Below are 15707 nucleotides of genomic sequence, written 5' to 3'. Positions count from 1 at the left end.
GAGCACTGTGGCGGTGCTTCTACACCATTGCTGCCTCTGCCTGCATAATGGGGGCTTTCTGGAGGCATGACTGGGGTTGGAGCTGACATTAGTCTGCTTTCACCTGGCCTTTACCTGCTGGGGCACGGTTTGCCACGGTTTGGGTGGCATAAGCCATGGAGCCCAATTGAGGGCTTTTCAGTAGAAAGGAGGCTTTTTTTGTTTTTTGCCTTCCTACGCCGCTGAGAATCCCTGGCCCGCTACCAGAGTTCTGCATCCCACCAATGGGTCTGGATTGGGCTGTAAGATGTTGGATACAGAGAATATATACCAAACAACAAGCGAGAATATTAACAGCACTCTTACAGAGGAATTACAAATTGGAAAAGGATGCCCTTTGTTCCCTGTTGCAATTTATTTTGGCACTTGAAATGTTGGTGACAAAGATCAGACAAAATCAAAGAATTAGACGCTTGCAAATAGATGCAGAAAAATTCAAGATGGAAAGCTATTCAGACGATTTTGTTATAACAATAAGCAACCTTCAATTATCAACAAAATATTTGATGGACCAAATGGAACAATTTGGATACTTTGCATGTTATAAAGTTAATAAATTGAAAACAAAGATCATTACACATTTTTTAACCAAACAAGAAACTGATATTGGAATAGGCACCGGATGTCATGTCTTATATAAGGTTAAATATCTGAGGGTCAATCTGAATGGACAAAATGATTCTTTGTACAAAGACAATTATGCAGTAACGTGGAAAAATACAAGAAGATTGACAAAGATTGTCCAAACTGAGACAATTGTGGCTAGGAAAAATGAATATTTTGCCAAAGCTGAACTTTTTGTTTCAAATGTTGCCAGTATGCATATAGGAAAAAACCCTGAAAGAATGGCAAAGTCAGATTAATAAACTTATTTGGAACAATAAAAAACCAAGAATAAGATTTAGGGTTTTACAAGATGAAAAAGAAAAAGAGGTTTAGCTGTACCTAATATTAAATTATATTATCAAGCCGTGGGACTTGTATGGATTTCTGATTGCATTAAAAATTCAGATCAAAAAGTTATGAAATTAGAGATAGCAGATTTGAAAGGCCAACTAATTAGATAAACATTAGGGCTGTGTTGTAATCTGCCTGACACGATATAGTAAAAATTGTCATAGAATCATGAGTCATAGAAAAAGATATTCCCTGTCTAGTGGCTGAGCAGCTGATTTTACTATAGTGTTGAAAACAATTCTGTGAACTTGCTACATACATCCTCATCCCTTGCATCCATCTTTCTATTAGATCCAGGTTTTATTTGAACAGGCCACACTTGTGGAAGGAATTGTTGCTACTCCTTTCTGCTCTTCCCATTGTACCCTCCAAAAATCTGCTGGAGTTTAGAGAGGCCATTCAGAACACCAAGAAGTTTAGCACAGAAGGCTGCTGCAGAAGGGGAATTGGAGGATCCCCACCACCATTGCACAAGTAAAACACAAAAGCTTGCATAGCAGTGAGCAAAGCCTATTTTTGTGAGTTCTCCCTTTTGTTGCCCCCCACTAGCCATGCAGGAGAAGAAGTAACTGGGGGGGGGGGGAGTGCATAAAGCTGTAAAGAGAAGGTGGCCAAAGTTCTTCTTTTGATCTTGGTCTGTTCATGGAAAACTTGGATTCAGCATGAATAAATAACCAGCTAAATCGATGTGTTCATTTTGCACCAGAGCAGGCTCTTGTTTTAATTTGCCCAAGATCAGATGTTTTTTACATTGGGATTTGAAAAAAAATACCCAAAAGTGCAGGCCTGCTGACTTGATGTTTTGCTTCCTTGAACAACTCTTGCTTTAGATGATCTGACAGTTGTTTGGAGACACACAGATACGTGAAAAGCATTCTACTTTCTGAGTAGGTCTGGAGCGAGAGGAGTAAGACACAGTATTGATACTAGATTTAGTATTGATACTAGATTTAGCCTTTTCAGCTCTTTGGTTCCCTGCCTGGTGGGAACACTCTCCTCCAGGCTGTCCCCTGGGTTCTGCATGGATCTTGGTGAATTCCTCAGCAGAGGCCACCTGTAAGACTGGGTTGTTCCACCGGGCTTTTGGAGAGCCCAGCCTCTGTTTAGGTGCCCCGCTACTCTATTCCTCTTGTTTTCGAGTCCCCCTGGACATCTAGGGGACCCACCTTTGTTACTGTCTTGTTCCCCCTTTGGGGAGGGTTTAATCTGGGGTATTGCTCACGCCATTTTACTGAATTACTGCTGCGTTTTAAATATTTAAACTTTTAAACTTACATTTTAATTTAATGGGGTTTTGTTTATATACTGTATGTGGAATCCATGTTGTACACCGCCCAGAGCCCTTTGGGGATTGGGCGGTATAGAAATCCCATAAATAAATAAAAATAAAAATAGATTTAATTCTTTTTCTTTTCTCTTTGTTAGGAGAGATAAGGGGCTTGTTAATAGCAAATCCAAGGTTGCAGTTCTGGAGTTTATTGGCCTGCAACAAAAAAGAGAATGTTGTGAGAAAATCAGACCCCATTGAAGCAAAATTTAAATGTTTGGCTGATCCAAGGAATCCAAGAATAACATTCTCATCCCCCTTGCAAAAGTACAGTTCTCAAAGTGCTTTGGATGCAGTTGTGGCATTTAAACACTTCAGAAATAAAATTAATAAACATCCCATTCTCTGACTTTTATTTACTTAAGTGTAGCAAACTGTATTTATCTATTAAGGAGATACAGACTGTACATATCTGGAAAATTTCCAGAGACACAGTGCTCTACTGTAAACAAAAATAAGCACCCTGCTGTTTACATCTTTAACTTAAAATATAATATTATCAATTACTACTTATTAAAGGATTGTGGATTTTCTGGATTATGTGGCTACAGTCTGATGGTTTTAGCTCCTAACATTTCACCTGTATTTGTGTCTAGCATCTTCAGAGGCATGTCACAATAAAATGTGCTTTGCCTTGGAGAGAAACATATCTTACCATGACATGCCTCTGAAGATGCCAGCCACAGATGTGGGGGAAACATTAGGCATTGAACCATCAGACCACAACCACACAGCCTGGAAAACTCACAACAGCAAGATGATTGCAGCCATGAAAGCCTTCAACAAGATATATTAGCCTGCTATTCCTTTTTTCTTTGTTCCTTTGCAAGGCTATTCTGCTTTGGGTCTCTGGACTCCCTTTTTGGCATATTTAAAGACTAGACTAGCTTTGTTTCTGGCTTACAGAATCATCCTCCATTATTTTTAATCAAGACCAGAAACTGTTCCCCTATATTCCTGGCCATATTCCTGACAGTCTTTTCACAATGGAAACTAAAATCCTTGTTCTTTCTGGCTGCCTGTATTAATACAATTGAACTTTCCTTTCTCCTTTTTGCCACTTAAGCATTTACTATGTCAAATGGCAGTGAGTTTTACAAAAATTCCAGTGCGGTTTCAGGTGTATGCAATGTCTTGGCATCTTTTTGCAAACTGCTCCGAATTTCTCTTCTGTATAAGACATTGCATATGTATGCTGGGTTATTCATATGTATGCTGGGTCGGGGGGAAGTGGCCTTACAATCATGAGTTCCTAATATGGCAGTCTGTGCAAAGACAAATGAAATAAATATGCATTGGAAGCGTCTTGGCACTTAACGAAATGAACGAGTACTTGAATGCAAATCCCTGCAGCCCTGGCAGTGCAACTCCCTTCTATTAGAATTCAGTTGCTAACAATGTCCAGTAGTATTTTGGGACATAGACATTTTTTGGAATGGAGGTTTTCAATATTGAGTCTGGACCTAAAGTAATAAAAAGCAATGCTGATTAACTTCCTAATAATAGGAAATTTGGCAAATACATATTGCAAATGGAGTTTGTTCTAATCCACTCCTGGAAGAAAGAGGCAAAAGAAAGTGCTGAACAAAATGTTTCTCACTCACTGCTAGTTATGTGGGGTATCTGTATTGAAATTGTAAACATGAACATGGAGTTCTCATTTAGAAGTATCAAATGAGACCTCCTCACTTATGGAAAATTCTGGCTGTACTCTGCTTTCCTGCTAATGCCATGCTTCCTGGCAGGTCTGGAGTTGTGAAATGAAAGGTGGAGGGAAATCTTGATTCCTGCCATTCTTAGGTATGATTAAATTTCTGTGAACTGCTTCAAAAGTCTGGTTAACTGTGAATTAGAAATCTGGGAGCAAAGTTGTTTAATAGTGTTGCCATAAGTAAAAAGTGACTTGAACGCACATAATAGATGCACATCTGCTTTCTCTGTACTAAAGATATGCAGTGCTATTACTGATGTTTTGATCATGTACTTCTGTGTCTGATTAACTTTAATCTCTTGAATTGAAATCCATTCGGTCATCTTAATGCTTTCAATCTTTTTCTTTTTTTGCTGTTGAATGCTCTTCCATTTAGTTTGTTGATACACATTAATAGAATTGACCTGTATCCTAAACAAATGTAGTGGAAACACTGTGTCTTCTAGGGGTTGCAATTCAACTAATTGGTGTCTTCCTAAGTTCTATTTATTGTAGTTCAAATCTTTAAACTGTTCTCTAGTGTTTAGATTTACAGTGAAATCCTAAGCACCGCTGCATATGTACTTCGCACTGAACTGATGAAGTCTTTGGGTACTCTACCTAGAAAACAGCCGTATAGATATTGCAGCCTAAACTTTATATTTATTTGAACCCTGGTCTTAGGGCCAAGAATTTCTCATTCACTGATTCAGTTTTACTTCAAAGTACCGTAAAATAATGTATTCTAGTTATTTACTTTGTCACATACGTTGTAGATGCCATAGTAATTTTCTCATATTTAATTTGTTAATGCTGACCCCTATTTGCTCACATTTTATAGAATGCGGCCTTGAAAATTTTTTGCCACTTATTTACATAATAGTGAATTGTGAGGATAAGCAAGACTTTTCCTGGTAAAAGCAGATGTTGGCTGCCTACCTTGGGTTTTTGTAAAAACAGAGTAGTTAAATATCCTTCATATATGCAAGATCATATACACAAGATCTATAGACCCTGATCTATAGAATGACTTCTCAGTAGAGATGATTATGTTGGCATTGAATATACTTATCAAGTCTTGATGACCTCTTTTGGAAGAGCCAGTAGTGGATATTCTCTCTTGGGGCAACTGACTGATTAAAACAGTGACCTGGGATAGATCAAAATACTATTTCATATTCCTAAACTTCAAATGTTGGAAACCATATCAGCCTTGCTTGTTGCCTTTGTTAAAAGCTGCGAAGTAGACTTGCTGAAATTGCTTTTGCAAGACCCATATTTTGGAATTTGGACATCACAGTTCTTCAAATAATTATAGTAATTTGTGTATGCATTCTTCAGCATTTTGGGACGTGAAGATGCCTGCGGTCATGTCTTCTGTGTTGTCCATTGTATTTTTTTTTAAAGTGAGGGACTATTTTGCCTACCTGTAGTTAGAAAAATGCTACTACGTTGATTCTGACTCAGATGAGCTACAAAATAAGAACTTTACAGCTGCGGAAATGCTTGGGGAAGTTGCTAGGGACTTTGGGCTTGCATTGTATATATTTCAGGGATCCAATTTTACTTTTATACTCCATCGTAAACTTTAAAGTCATTTGTGAGCATTATGCCCTTAAACCAGGGGTTCTCAGCCTTTTTAACCTGTGGTCACATTTGCACTTATGACACAGGATGGTGAAGCCAATTACAAAATGATTGCCATAGCCAACCACAAAAGGGCTGCTGTAGCTGGTAGAGCCAACAACAAAATATCAGGGAGTAAGGGTATATATATAGCTAATCATCAACATTTCAAGCAGAAACTCTGTTCAACAGGATGCTCTTTAAAATGAAAATAATCTCTTAACTTTGGTTTTTTGCATACATTTAGCATGCTGTGAAGATCCTTGTGCTATGGTGGCAGCTGTTTCCAAAGCGATGTTTTTTTAAAACACTCACAGCCATTCAGCAGCCCTGCTGATAAGTGCCCCATATGGACCCATCCTCTTTCTAAAAGCGGGCACCATGGTGCCCCTGGGTACCATACTTGGGATCTTTGGATATCTTGTTTCCTGTCAAACACTTGCCTGTGTCTTAACCTTATTATTGTTTGTAAGCACTGTAAGAAATTCTGTGGGCTGGCTTTAAGTAGTCAATGTCTTAAACAAATTACTGTTTTTGAGGTCTGGTGCACATTTTAGGTCTCTTATGGAATCACATAACTGTTGAAAGGGAATGTTTGTGTCTTCGTGGTGGACAATAGAGCTGTACTCTCAAGGGAACTTAATTCATCCCTGAAAAATCTACTACCTTTAAGTTTTTAAGCAATTCTTATTTGTCACCCATGTTGCTGTTGTCCTGATGCTATTTTCTCCCAGTTTGTGTATCTATCTTCTTCACTCGAAAACTAACTGGATATAACTGCATGATTCCACTAGTGAGGGCAAAAGCCCCAACTCTAATACCCCAGTGCAATTGTCTTTGTACAAGAATGGAGCTAAGCTGTGTACATCTTGGGACACATCACACTTTGGATTCAGGCATACATTAACATTAACACTACTTTCTCCGATGCATCATAGTAAACTTCTAGAGTGATATTTTCTTTTTTTGCTGCAATATAAAATAGAACATCATCCTAATTACCAAGGAATGGAGATAATATTTCTCCTTTATTATTTTTTTCAATTTTGTGAGATCAATGATGGTGACATTTTAAGTGTGAGGAAAAATTACAAACTTTGACCATCTTAGTTCAACACAGCCCTAGTCAAAAACAGAAGGCTTTTCTTGTTGCATCACAGGAATGCTTGTGGACATAGTTTATCTTGATTTCAGTAAGGTTTTGATAAGGTTCCATGTGATCTTCTTGTTGACAAGCTGGTAAAATGTGGTTTGGATTCTATTACTGTTAGGTGGATCTGTAACTGGTTGACAGATTGCACCCAAACAGTGCTTGTTAATGGTACCTCATCAACTTAGAAAGGCGAGACAAGTGGAGCGCCTCTGGGATTTGTCCTGGGCCCTGTGGAGTTCAGAATCTTTATAAATGAAGGTATATTGAGGATGCTATTAAATTTGCAGATGACACTAAATTGGGAGGGGTAGCAAATACAGTAGAAGACAGAATAAAGGTACAGGATGGTCTTGACAGGCTGGAAAACTGTGCTAAAACTAAGAAAATGAATTTCAACATAAATGTAAAGTTCTGCATTTAGGTATGAAAAATCAAATACAAATATTTAGATTTTAAGCCTTTTGTCTGAAGAGAATAACTAGGTTATTATAGCTTCAATATGTCTATGGTAATACTATTGATATTTAAATAATCACGAACATATTCTTTTTAGAAAAACCTTGAATTATAAATCTGTAACAAAAATTTTTAGGAATGGCACCTGGAATAATTCCTTTATGCAAAAATCAATATTTTGTTTTCCTGTGAAATAAGAATATCCTGATATATTTGGATATTCTTCTTGTCATCATCCTAGGTGGCAAGAGGTAGATGACTTTTTCCACTATTACCCCCACAGAGGAGGAAGTGCCCATCCTCTCCAGTTCTTTTTCTGCCTCAGAGAGTGCAAGGATTCTTCAGGCTCCATGGGACCCCAATTCTCAAAGAACAGTTAGATTGTAAGATCTTTCCCTTTCATGTTCCTAATCTGTCTTGTTAATTTGTTGTTTATTTGTCTTACTCACTTTCTAGGCTTTAGAGCAAAAATATGTCTCCTCTCTTTCCCACCCATTGCTGAAGTTTCAGATGCAGTGGCATGATCAGAAGGAGTGCTGGGAATGGTCCTTTTGGCCAGCATAACAGAAGGGCCTCACATAACTGCTTCCCACAACCCCATGCATGCTACAGCTGCAGGGCAGAGCCATACATCAGGAAGCTACAAACCAGTGAGGGAAATGAAGAACTAATTGACTCAAAAAGGGCATCATCCTGTAGAGTGCAGCAGGAACGGCCTAACTCCCTAGAGCAGGCTCCTAGGTCCAGAGAAGAAGTGCCTGGAGGAGTCAATGGGAAGCTGACTCCTGCAGAGGGTCATCACGCAGTAAATGAACCAGAAATGATTAGTGTCCCTTCTCTCCTTCTGATCTTGACTGGAGGAATTTGTTAACGCTTAAATGGAGAGAGAAAAGGGGAAAAAATCACATAAGCCCAAGCAGACCTCCAGAAGGAGGCACAGTGAGGTTAGTGAGTTCTCCAGGCCCACTTCACTCTCAGTCAGAAGTGGAGTGAGGGGAAACTGCGCCGGGGTCCGGTGCGCCCTGCGCCCCTTCCACAGCAACACCCAGCCACACCTCTGCTGCAGCTCTACCCGGAGCGTCGTGCCCCTCCCCCTGCCCCATTGGTGCTATGCCACTTCTCTCAGACTAAAGGTGTGCTACTCGACCTGGAGGAATACTTGACACCAGCGAAGCCCTTGCCTGGCTGACCTGTTAAACAGTTCCTGCTTCCAGGTGGCACAATAATGTGTTTGGATTCTGTTCTTCCCCAAAAATACAATAGCGGAGAGAGGATAATTGGAGCATGATGAGAACACAAAGCAAACAGGTTTTCATGTAGAAGCAGCCTCACATATTCATTTTCTACATGCCTTTATATGTTGCATTATTTTCCCCTTCAAGTGTGGGAAAGTCCTCCATGTAGCCATAGAACAGTGGTTCTCAACCTACCTAATGCCGCGACCCTTTAATACAGTTCCTCATGTTGTGGTGACCCCCAACCCTAACATTTATCCATTTTACCGATGGAAAACACTGATGCAGAGAGTCTTAGGCGACCCCTGTGAAAGGGTCATTCGACCCCCAAAGGAGTCACGACCCACAGGTTGAGAACCACTGACATAGAACATCCAGAAATCTGTGCTGCAGAACAGACAGCTAGGCTTGGCTCTGCCTTTACTGTTGGTAGATCTTGGACCCTTTTCTCACTCTGTAATGTGGTTCTGTTCCTGGCATTTCAAAGGGAAGTTTGGGGGTGCAGGGAGAAATGAAAATCATGTCTTAGCTTAAGGGTGTGTGTGTTGTACTGAAGCTGTTTTTGAAAGGCTCTAGTCAGATAGCAAAAGAGAAGCAACTAACATCATGCAAATGTTCTTTGCCTTCACAGTTCCTGGGCATATTTCCAAACGCAAATTAATGACACGATCAGAAGATACAAGAAGTGTGTATTTAAAAGATTTGGGGGATCCCTGAAATCTGGGTGGAAATACATAGAGTTTCTTGATTGGGTTTCATGCAGAAACTCATCAGTTTTCCTAGACACTTTATATTACATAATAAACATTGAGATCTAAGATGATAAAACTGCTAAGGCCTTGAAACATAAGGCCATGCCTAATCTCATTGCTCTAATAAGGCCATGGATGTTGATTGACAGCAGACTGTGTTGTGTTGGAGTGCTTACTGGTGCTGTTTTGAAAGTAACTGGCTGGAGCAGTAGCATCGTGCTAGCTCACTTTACATTTGGTGCATACAAATAAAGTGACAGGAATGTATCTGTCTTGTACTGTTGGAGTAAACAAAAACCATACAATACAGAAAAACAAAAACCATACAGTCCTGTAAAACAGCAATTTTTGCATGAAAGAATAACAATACTTTATTGCAATTATGGTATCCACCTAGTGAACTAAAGAAATGGACTCTTCCCTCAAAATGATGTACTACAAGATAGCTCAAAATGAGTAACAGAACACTACTATATTTATTATGTACCATAATACAAAGTTAATATTATGTGCATGAGAATAATTAATAGTAATTATTGAAAAGAATGATCCTTAGCCAGTCAGGAATTATATTATTTATGTCACACTGGCCTTAGGTGTTAGGTCTTCTCTTGCTTATAGATAGCTCCCATGCTCTAAAACAGCTCATCACCAACAGGAGTAAGCCACTCGATAGAGACAAACTGGGAAACGAGAACTGGCAACAAACCTAGTTTCTTGCTTTGCCTTCAAGCAGCATAATCACAGGAGCTGTAATATTTTTGGCTCATTTACTTATCCTCCCTTGTGTCATACTAAATCAGACAAATGGGTCTGTCCCTATGCAAAAAAAAATGGACACATCTTGTTAAAATGACTGTATTCAGAAAACCAATGATGCAAAGATCTTCATATTTCAGAGCATTCTATTGCTGGTCTAAATGTCACTGTTGTCTTACAAAAGATTTTCCCATTTTAAGGGGAAAATCCAATGGGAAATAGATTAATTAGCATTCATCAGGAATTTCAGTATCATTTCCTTGTCAGACCTCAACAAGAATATGGTATTCTTGCCCGCTGTAGTTACAATCTTACCACATCCCACCACTTACAGATGCCAATTTAGCCATATCTTTATACTTTTATTCTGTACTTGGCCTATTTTATGTTAATTCCGCTTTCCGAATCTATCAACAATTGAGAGTGGATTGATTACTGTTTTGGCTGTTTTAAATTGGACTCACTAATTAATTCCCCCTCTTTTTTCCTATTGTCTGCAGCTAAAGTATGAATCTGACTAATGGCTGAATACTTTATTTATCTGATGAAGTGAACTCTTAAAGCTAGTTGTTAGTCTTTAAAATGTTGATGCTACAGACTAACAGGGAGACTCATCTGGAATTATCAACACTATAATATTAGAAATTAGAGAATGTGAAAAAGAGGAGGAGTTTGGATTTACACCCTGTCTTACTCTCCTGTAAGGAAACTAAAGGCAGCTTACAAAGTCCTTTCCCTTCCTCTCCCCACAACAGACACCTTATGAGGTAGGTGAAGTTGAGAGAGTTCTGAGAGAACTGTGACTAGCCCAAGGCCACCCAGCCAGAATGTAGGAATGGGGAAACAAATCTGGTTCACCAGATACAAACTGGCTGCTGATGTGGAGGATTGGAATTAAACACGGTTCTCCAGAATCCACCTGCTCTTAACTACTACACCACACTGGTTTTCAATATTGAAACTGTACGTTCTGTGAAAAGGTATTTTTTCTGCCTTGAAGTCTGTTTTTTATTCTGAAGTGTAATGTTAGAATGATTACCTTCCTAACTTTATTCCTTTTTATTTGTTTGTGTTGTTATAAGCATCTTTCCAATTGGGGCACAATTTACATAGGTAATTTCACAAGTGGCCAAACAAGGGCCCAAGCACCTGGGTATAGACACCAAGGCCTTCCTATGACATTGCCTGTTAGTACTGGCATTCAGAGGTTTACTGCCCCATGCAACCCAAATAGCATCTTCCTGAATTAAAAAAGACCTGCAGGATTGCAAAGACCATTTTCACTCAGTTCTCTCTCTCTGTACTGGCCCCTGCTAATATCCTTTGGTCAGAGGTAAGGCTGATAAGGAGTGGGCTGTGCCTAGCTGATCTATCAAAATGCTGTTGTTGCTGTCTTCCATACTTCAGTCTGCTCCTTTCTGGGGCCCAGCTGCCTTCTCTGTTTCTTCTGGCACCAAACACTCCCTCGCTGCCTGCTGCCACCTCATGCCTCCAATCCCATTGTGAGGAAGAACTTCTTCCAGCTCACCCCTGCTAGGTGAGTGCAAGGGTAGAGAAACAGCCCCCAGCAAAGCTCATTTGATTTATGGTCTTAAACTCTATTTTATTGTGCACACCTCCACCTGCTTTTACAATAACATTGCAGGGCTTAGAACTAAAAGTTAGCTATATTACAGCCTTAGAAATAACTGTAATTGAGTATACAGCTTACTCCTGCAGAGTTAACATAGATCCTGAGCAACAGGATCACCAACAACTTCTGAACATCATAACAAGGGATCTTTCTTACAAAATAGCCATAAAGCTGCTATACTGGTCTGTCAAGCTCAGCATTATTTTCTCTGACTGGGAGAAGCTCTCTGGAATCTTAGTCAGAGATCTTCCCCATCACCTTCTACGTGAGACTTTTAACTGGAAATGCCAGGAACTGAATCTGGGACTTTGTGCATGCAAAGCAGATGTTCTACCACTAATCCATAGTCCCACTTCTATGGAATAGTGTCTAACCATTCAGCTTATAGTGCTTGCAATATGTGTGGCTTCAGCCTACAGTCTTCTCTGCTCCTTCTCATCTCCTGACCTCTGGATTTTTTCCTCCCTTTAGCTAAGTTTCCCATCTGAATGAGTAACTGGTTTACAAACCCTGTCTAAGGGGCAATTTGGCTAGCACTGGTGGTATATGTATATATATAACTGAATTAATTCAGTTAAAAGGAACTTGTGTGCAGAGGCGTATCTAGGAAAAATGAGCCTGGGGCAAAATCTTTTCCTCCCTATCCCTCCATTTTCCCTAGATATGTCTCTGGGACTTAATGGGGAGCGGGGGGATGTTGAGAGAGGCAGTCCTTCGATTGGCTCCACAGATCTTGAGCCGTGGACGGAGGCCTCTGCCCACTCCTCTCCCACTTGCCCTTGGCCCGCTCAGCTGCCTGTGCTCCGCCAGACCGACCCTGAGGAGAGGGAACCCGGGGGGGAGTCAAGAAACACTGTTGGGGGCAAGGACCCTCCAGACCGCTGGAGGGGGCAGCCTGGCTTGGGCCAGCCTGGGGGAAGTCCAGCGGCTCCCCAAGGTGCCCCTCTCCAGTGAAGCAAGCGGTGGGCGGCCTCCACCTGACCTGAAGGTCCTCCAGGTGAAGCTTCAGGGGAGAGGGGAAGCATTGCACAGCTCCTGGTCTTCTGCAGGCAAGAGGTATGACGAGGTGCTGGGGCCAGCATTGGCCTCTGTGTTTTGCCCCGGGCCGCACTGCCTTGGGCCCCAGGGGTCGCCTAGCCAGGACTTCTGAGAACGGGGATCTAGGGTTTCCCTCCCAGGCATCCTGGCTGCCAAGAGGGGGAGCTGACGGATGTCTGTGCTCCTGCCCTGCTGCCCCCACCCAGGCCTTCCTTCCGGGCCAGCCAGATGTGTCAGCCTGCGGGTCCTCACCAGGCTCCTCGAGAGCGCCGGCAGGGTGAGGCAAGAGGCTGGTGCCAGGAGGCGGAGGGCGGGAAGCAGTTCTTCCTAGCCCTGAACTGCCATGCAGAGAAAGCTGCCTAAGCTGCTTCTGGCCCTCTGCCACTTCCATCCTGCCCACATGAGCCTCTTGCTTTGCTCCGCTCCGCTCCACTGCACACTTCCGCTCTCCCATAGGCAGTGACCTTCCTCCAGCTGCTGCTGCTGTCGAGGGCCGCCCACCTGACTCGGCACAGGGGCTGAGGCCTGGAGGGGGGAGAGCTGGGCAGGGGTGTCTCCCCACCAGAGAAGTGTGGGGGTGATTTTGCACCCCCACGTGATTAAATAAGTGGCACCTGGGGACCTGGGAACCCACATGTCCCTCTGGCAGTGCACTTCTGCTTGTGTGAGTAAAGTGATGTCAAGTTACAGTTGACTTATGGCAGCCCCAGCAAAGGGCTTTCAAGGATTTGCTAGCAAGGGGCTTTCAAGGCAAGTGATTTGTCATTGCCTTCCTCTGCAAAGTCTTCCATGGTGGTCTTCCATCCAAGCACCAACCCCACTTAACTTCCAACATGGATTGAGATCAGGTAAGACTATACCATTCCACATCCCAAAAGGAGCTCATAGCCCATTCCTAATCTCTTGATGGTTAAAACATCCACAGCATTGTATTTACCTAGGTCAATTTGGGTGTTGGCAGTCTTCAACTGAGCTACATCTAACTAAATTCCAATAATTTAAGGGGTGTAAGAAGCTGTTCAGACACTTTTGAAAGGCAGAGGATTTTACTGGGATGTTACACAAAGTTTCACGACTCTGCAGAACTCTTGATCTAAAGCAATTTGAAATTAGCAGACCAAACATAAAGGAAAAGTTCCCAGACTCTGGTAAATATGTGCTCAGTGTGTCCTGACATGGGAGTGGTGAGACTTCTTGTCTGGCATGTGACAGGCGAGAACAGCTGCTGATTTAAGAGAAGCACAAAAAAGATTGCTGAACTTTTAAAGCAGAGGTGTAGCAAAGTTAAATTTAGATCACTTTCTTTCACATCTCTATTGCTGTGGAACCTGCTGTACACTCTATTGCTTAGAGAATGGTGTTTTCCACATGGCGACAGTTTTGTGCAGTTGCCCCATTCCTGCATAGTCTGATTTAGTGTAGTAGTACCATAGGTCTCCTGCTTCATTTCCCCAGTAACAGCCCTCCCCCACTCTGCTCCATCCTACCAGGACTGTTTTCTTTTCAATATGTGCCTCTCAAAAGATTTGTCTGCAATATATTTAGGCTTTCAACACTGACTTGTACCTCACCCAGGTACATCCTTTTCTCTGAAAAGAGAAGTTGTAGCTCTTTGAAGTGTTTCTTTTTAGAGAGTATTGGGTTAGGGGATCCTGAAATGAGTTTTTGGTCTGTTAAGACGACAGCGTCCTGTGTACGTGCACACATAAATATAGTCGCTCTCTTGCATACCACACTATCAAATGGCTAAAATAAATACTCTAGAAATAAATACTCTAGAATAAACGACTCTAGAGTACTGGCTCTGGTGGGTTTTCCGGGCTGTGTGGCCGTGGTCTGGTGGATCTTGTTCCTAACATTTCACCTGCATCTGTGTCTGGCATCTTCAGAGGTGTATCACAGAGGGAAGTCTGTTACACACTGTGTAACACACAGTCTGTAACAGACTTCTCTCTGTGATACATCTCCAGCCACAGATGCAGGCGAAATGTTAGGAACAAGATCCACCAGACCACGGCCACACAGCCCGGAAAACCCACCAGAGCCAGTTGAATCCGGCCGTGAAAGCCTTCGACAATACATTACTCTAGAGTAGTTTCTAGGGAGACTCATTTCAACTTTCAAGATATCTGTAATAAGCATTAGTTCCCTGATGGTGTTTCTTAAGACAAAGGACCTGCTATTTATCCCTCAAACTCATTAGCATGTAAAATTTCCAGCACCATCAGCAGCATACAGATAGGATTAAAAATAGGCAGTGAGGCTTGTCATAATGATTGAGATGCCATCCCTTGGAAAACTGGGCAGCTCTTCCAGTGTAGAAGCCTGCTAAACCCTTTAATTTGCCCACAAGTTTATACCACTCCATTTCTGACAGCAAAAATAGGCGATGATATAATTGTCCACCAAACTCTTCTCACTTTCTCTAATAGGTCTTAAACATCCTATGTGGCTCAGACCCAGTTTTCTCTGGCGAGTTTTGACATACTGGTTTTCTGCATAGTTTTTCTTTTAATGAAGTAACATTCAATCATATTTGTTTTTAATTGAGTGATGCATTGCATCATCTTTTTCCAGATGTGCCTAATCTGTTTTTAAAAGCTTTGAATAATGATAGGTTTTTTAGAGTCAGTGAAACAACCTTTTATTAGGAGCAGTTCTGCAACCCATGTGATTGCTGAGCTCCTTGAACTAATTGGTTATCCCTTCCCTCACTTATATGGTAGTTAGGATGGTAGCTGGTAAATCCAGGGCTTTTTCTGTAGCTGTTCCTATTTTATGGTGTAACTTTCCTCAAGTTGTTATGACGGCTTCCCAATTATAGAGTTTCCACAAGTTAAGAGAAGCAGAATTATTCAGGGGGGATTTTAACGCTGCTACCTAACTTTTAGCTATGTATGTGGGTCGGGTTTTATGGATTTTAAATGTTATGTTTTGGCATCATTATAAATCATCTTGAGACTGGATTTTGAGATGTAGGTTAAAATATGGTAAATAAAATAAAGCAAGAACTCTGATCTTGACCCTCTTTACAAAATAACT

General features: G+C 41.3%; 1 protein-coding gene across 2 annotated transcripts in view; it reads left to right on the top strand.

Annotated features, from left to right (window-relative positions):
• Positions 1–15707, top strand: part of WBP1L (WW domain binding protein 1 like) — a 60041-nt gene that overhangs the window by 16116 nt on the left and 28218 nt on the right. The gene's annotated exons all lie outside the window — the stretch shown is intronic.

The sequence above is a fragment of the Sphaerodactylus townsendi genome, linkage group LG08 (genome assembly GCF_021028975.2).
Source record: "Sphaerodactylus townsendi isolate TG3544 linkage group LG08, MPM_Stown_v2.3, whole genome shotgun sequence".
NCBI lineage: Eukaryota > Metazoa > Chordata > Lepidosauria > Squamata > Sphaerodactylidae > Sphaerodactylus > Sphaerodactylus townsendi.
The sequence above is the reverse complement of the archived record's forward strand: the minus strand, read 5'-3'. Positions and strand labels throughout refer to the sequence as shown.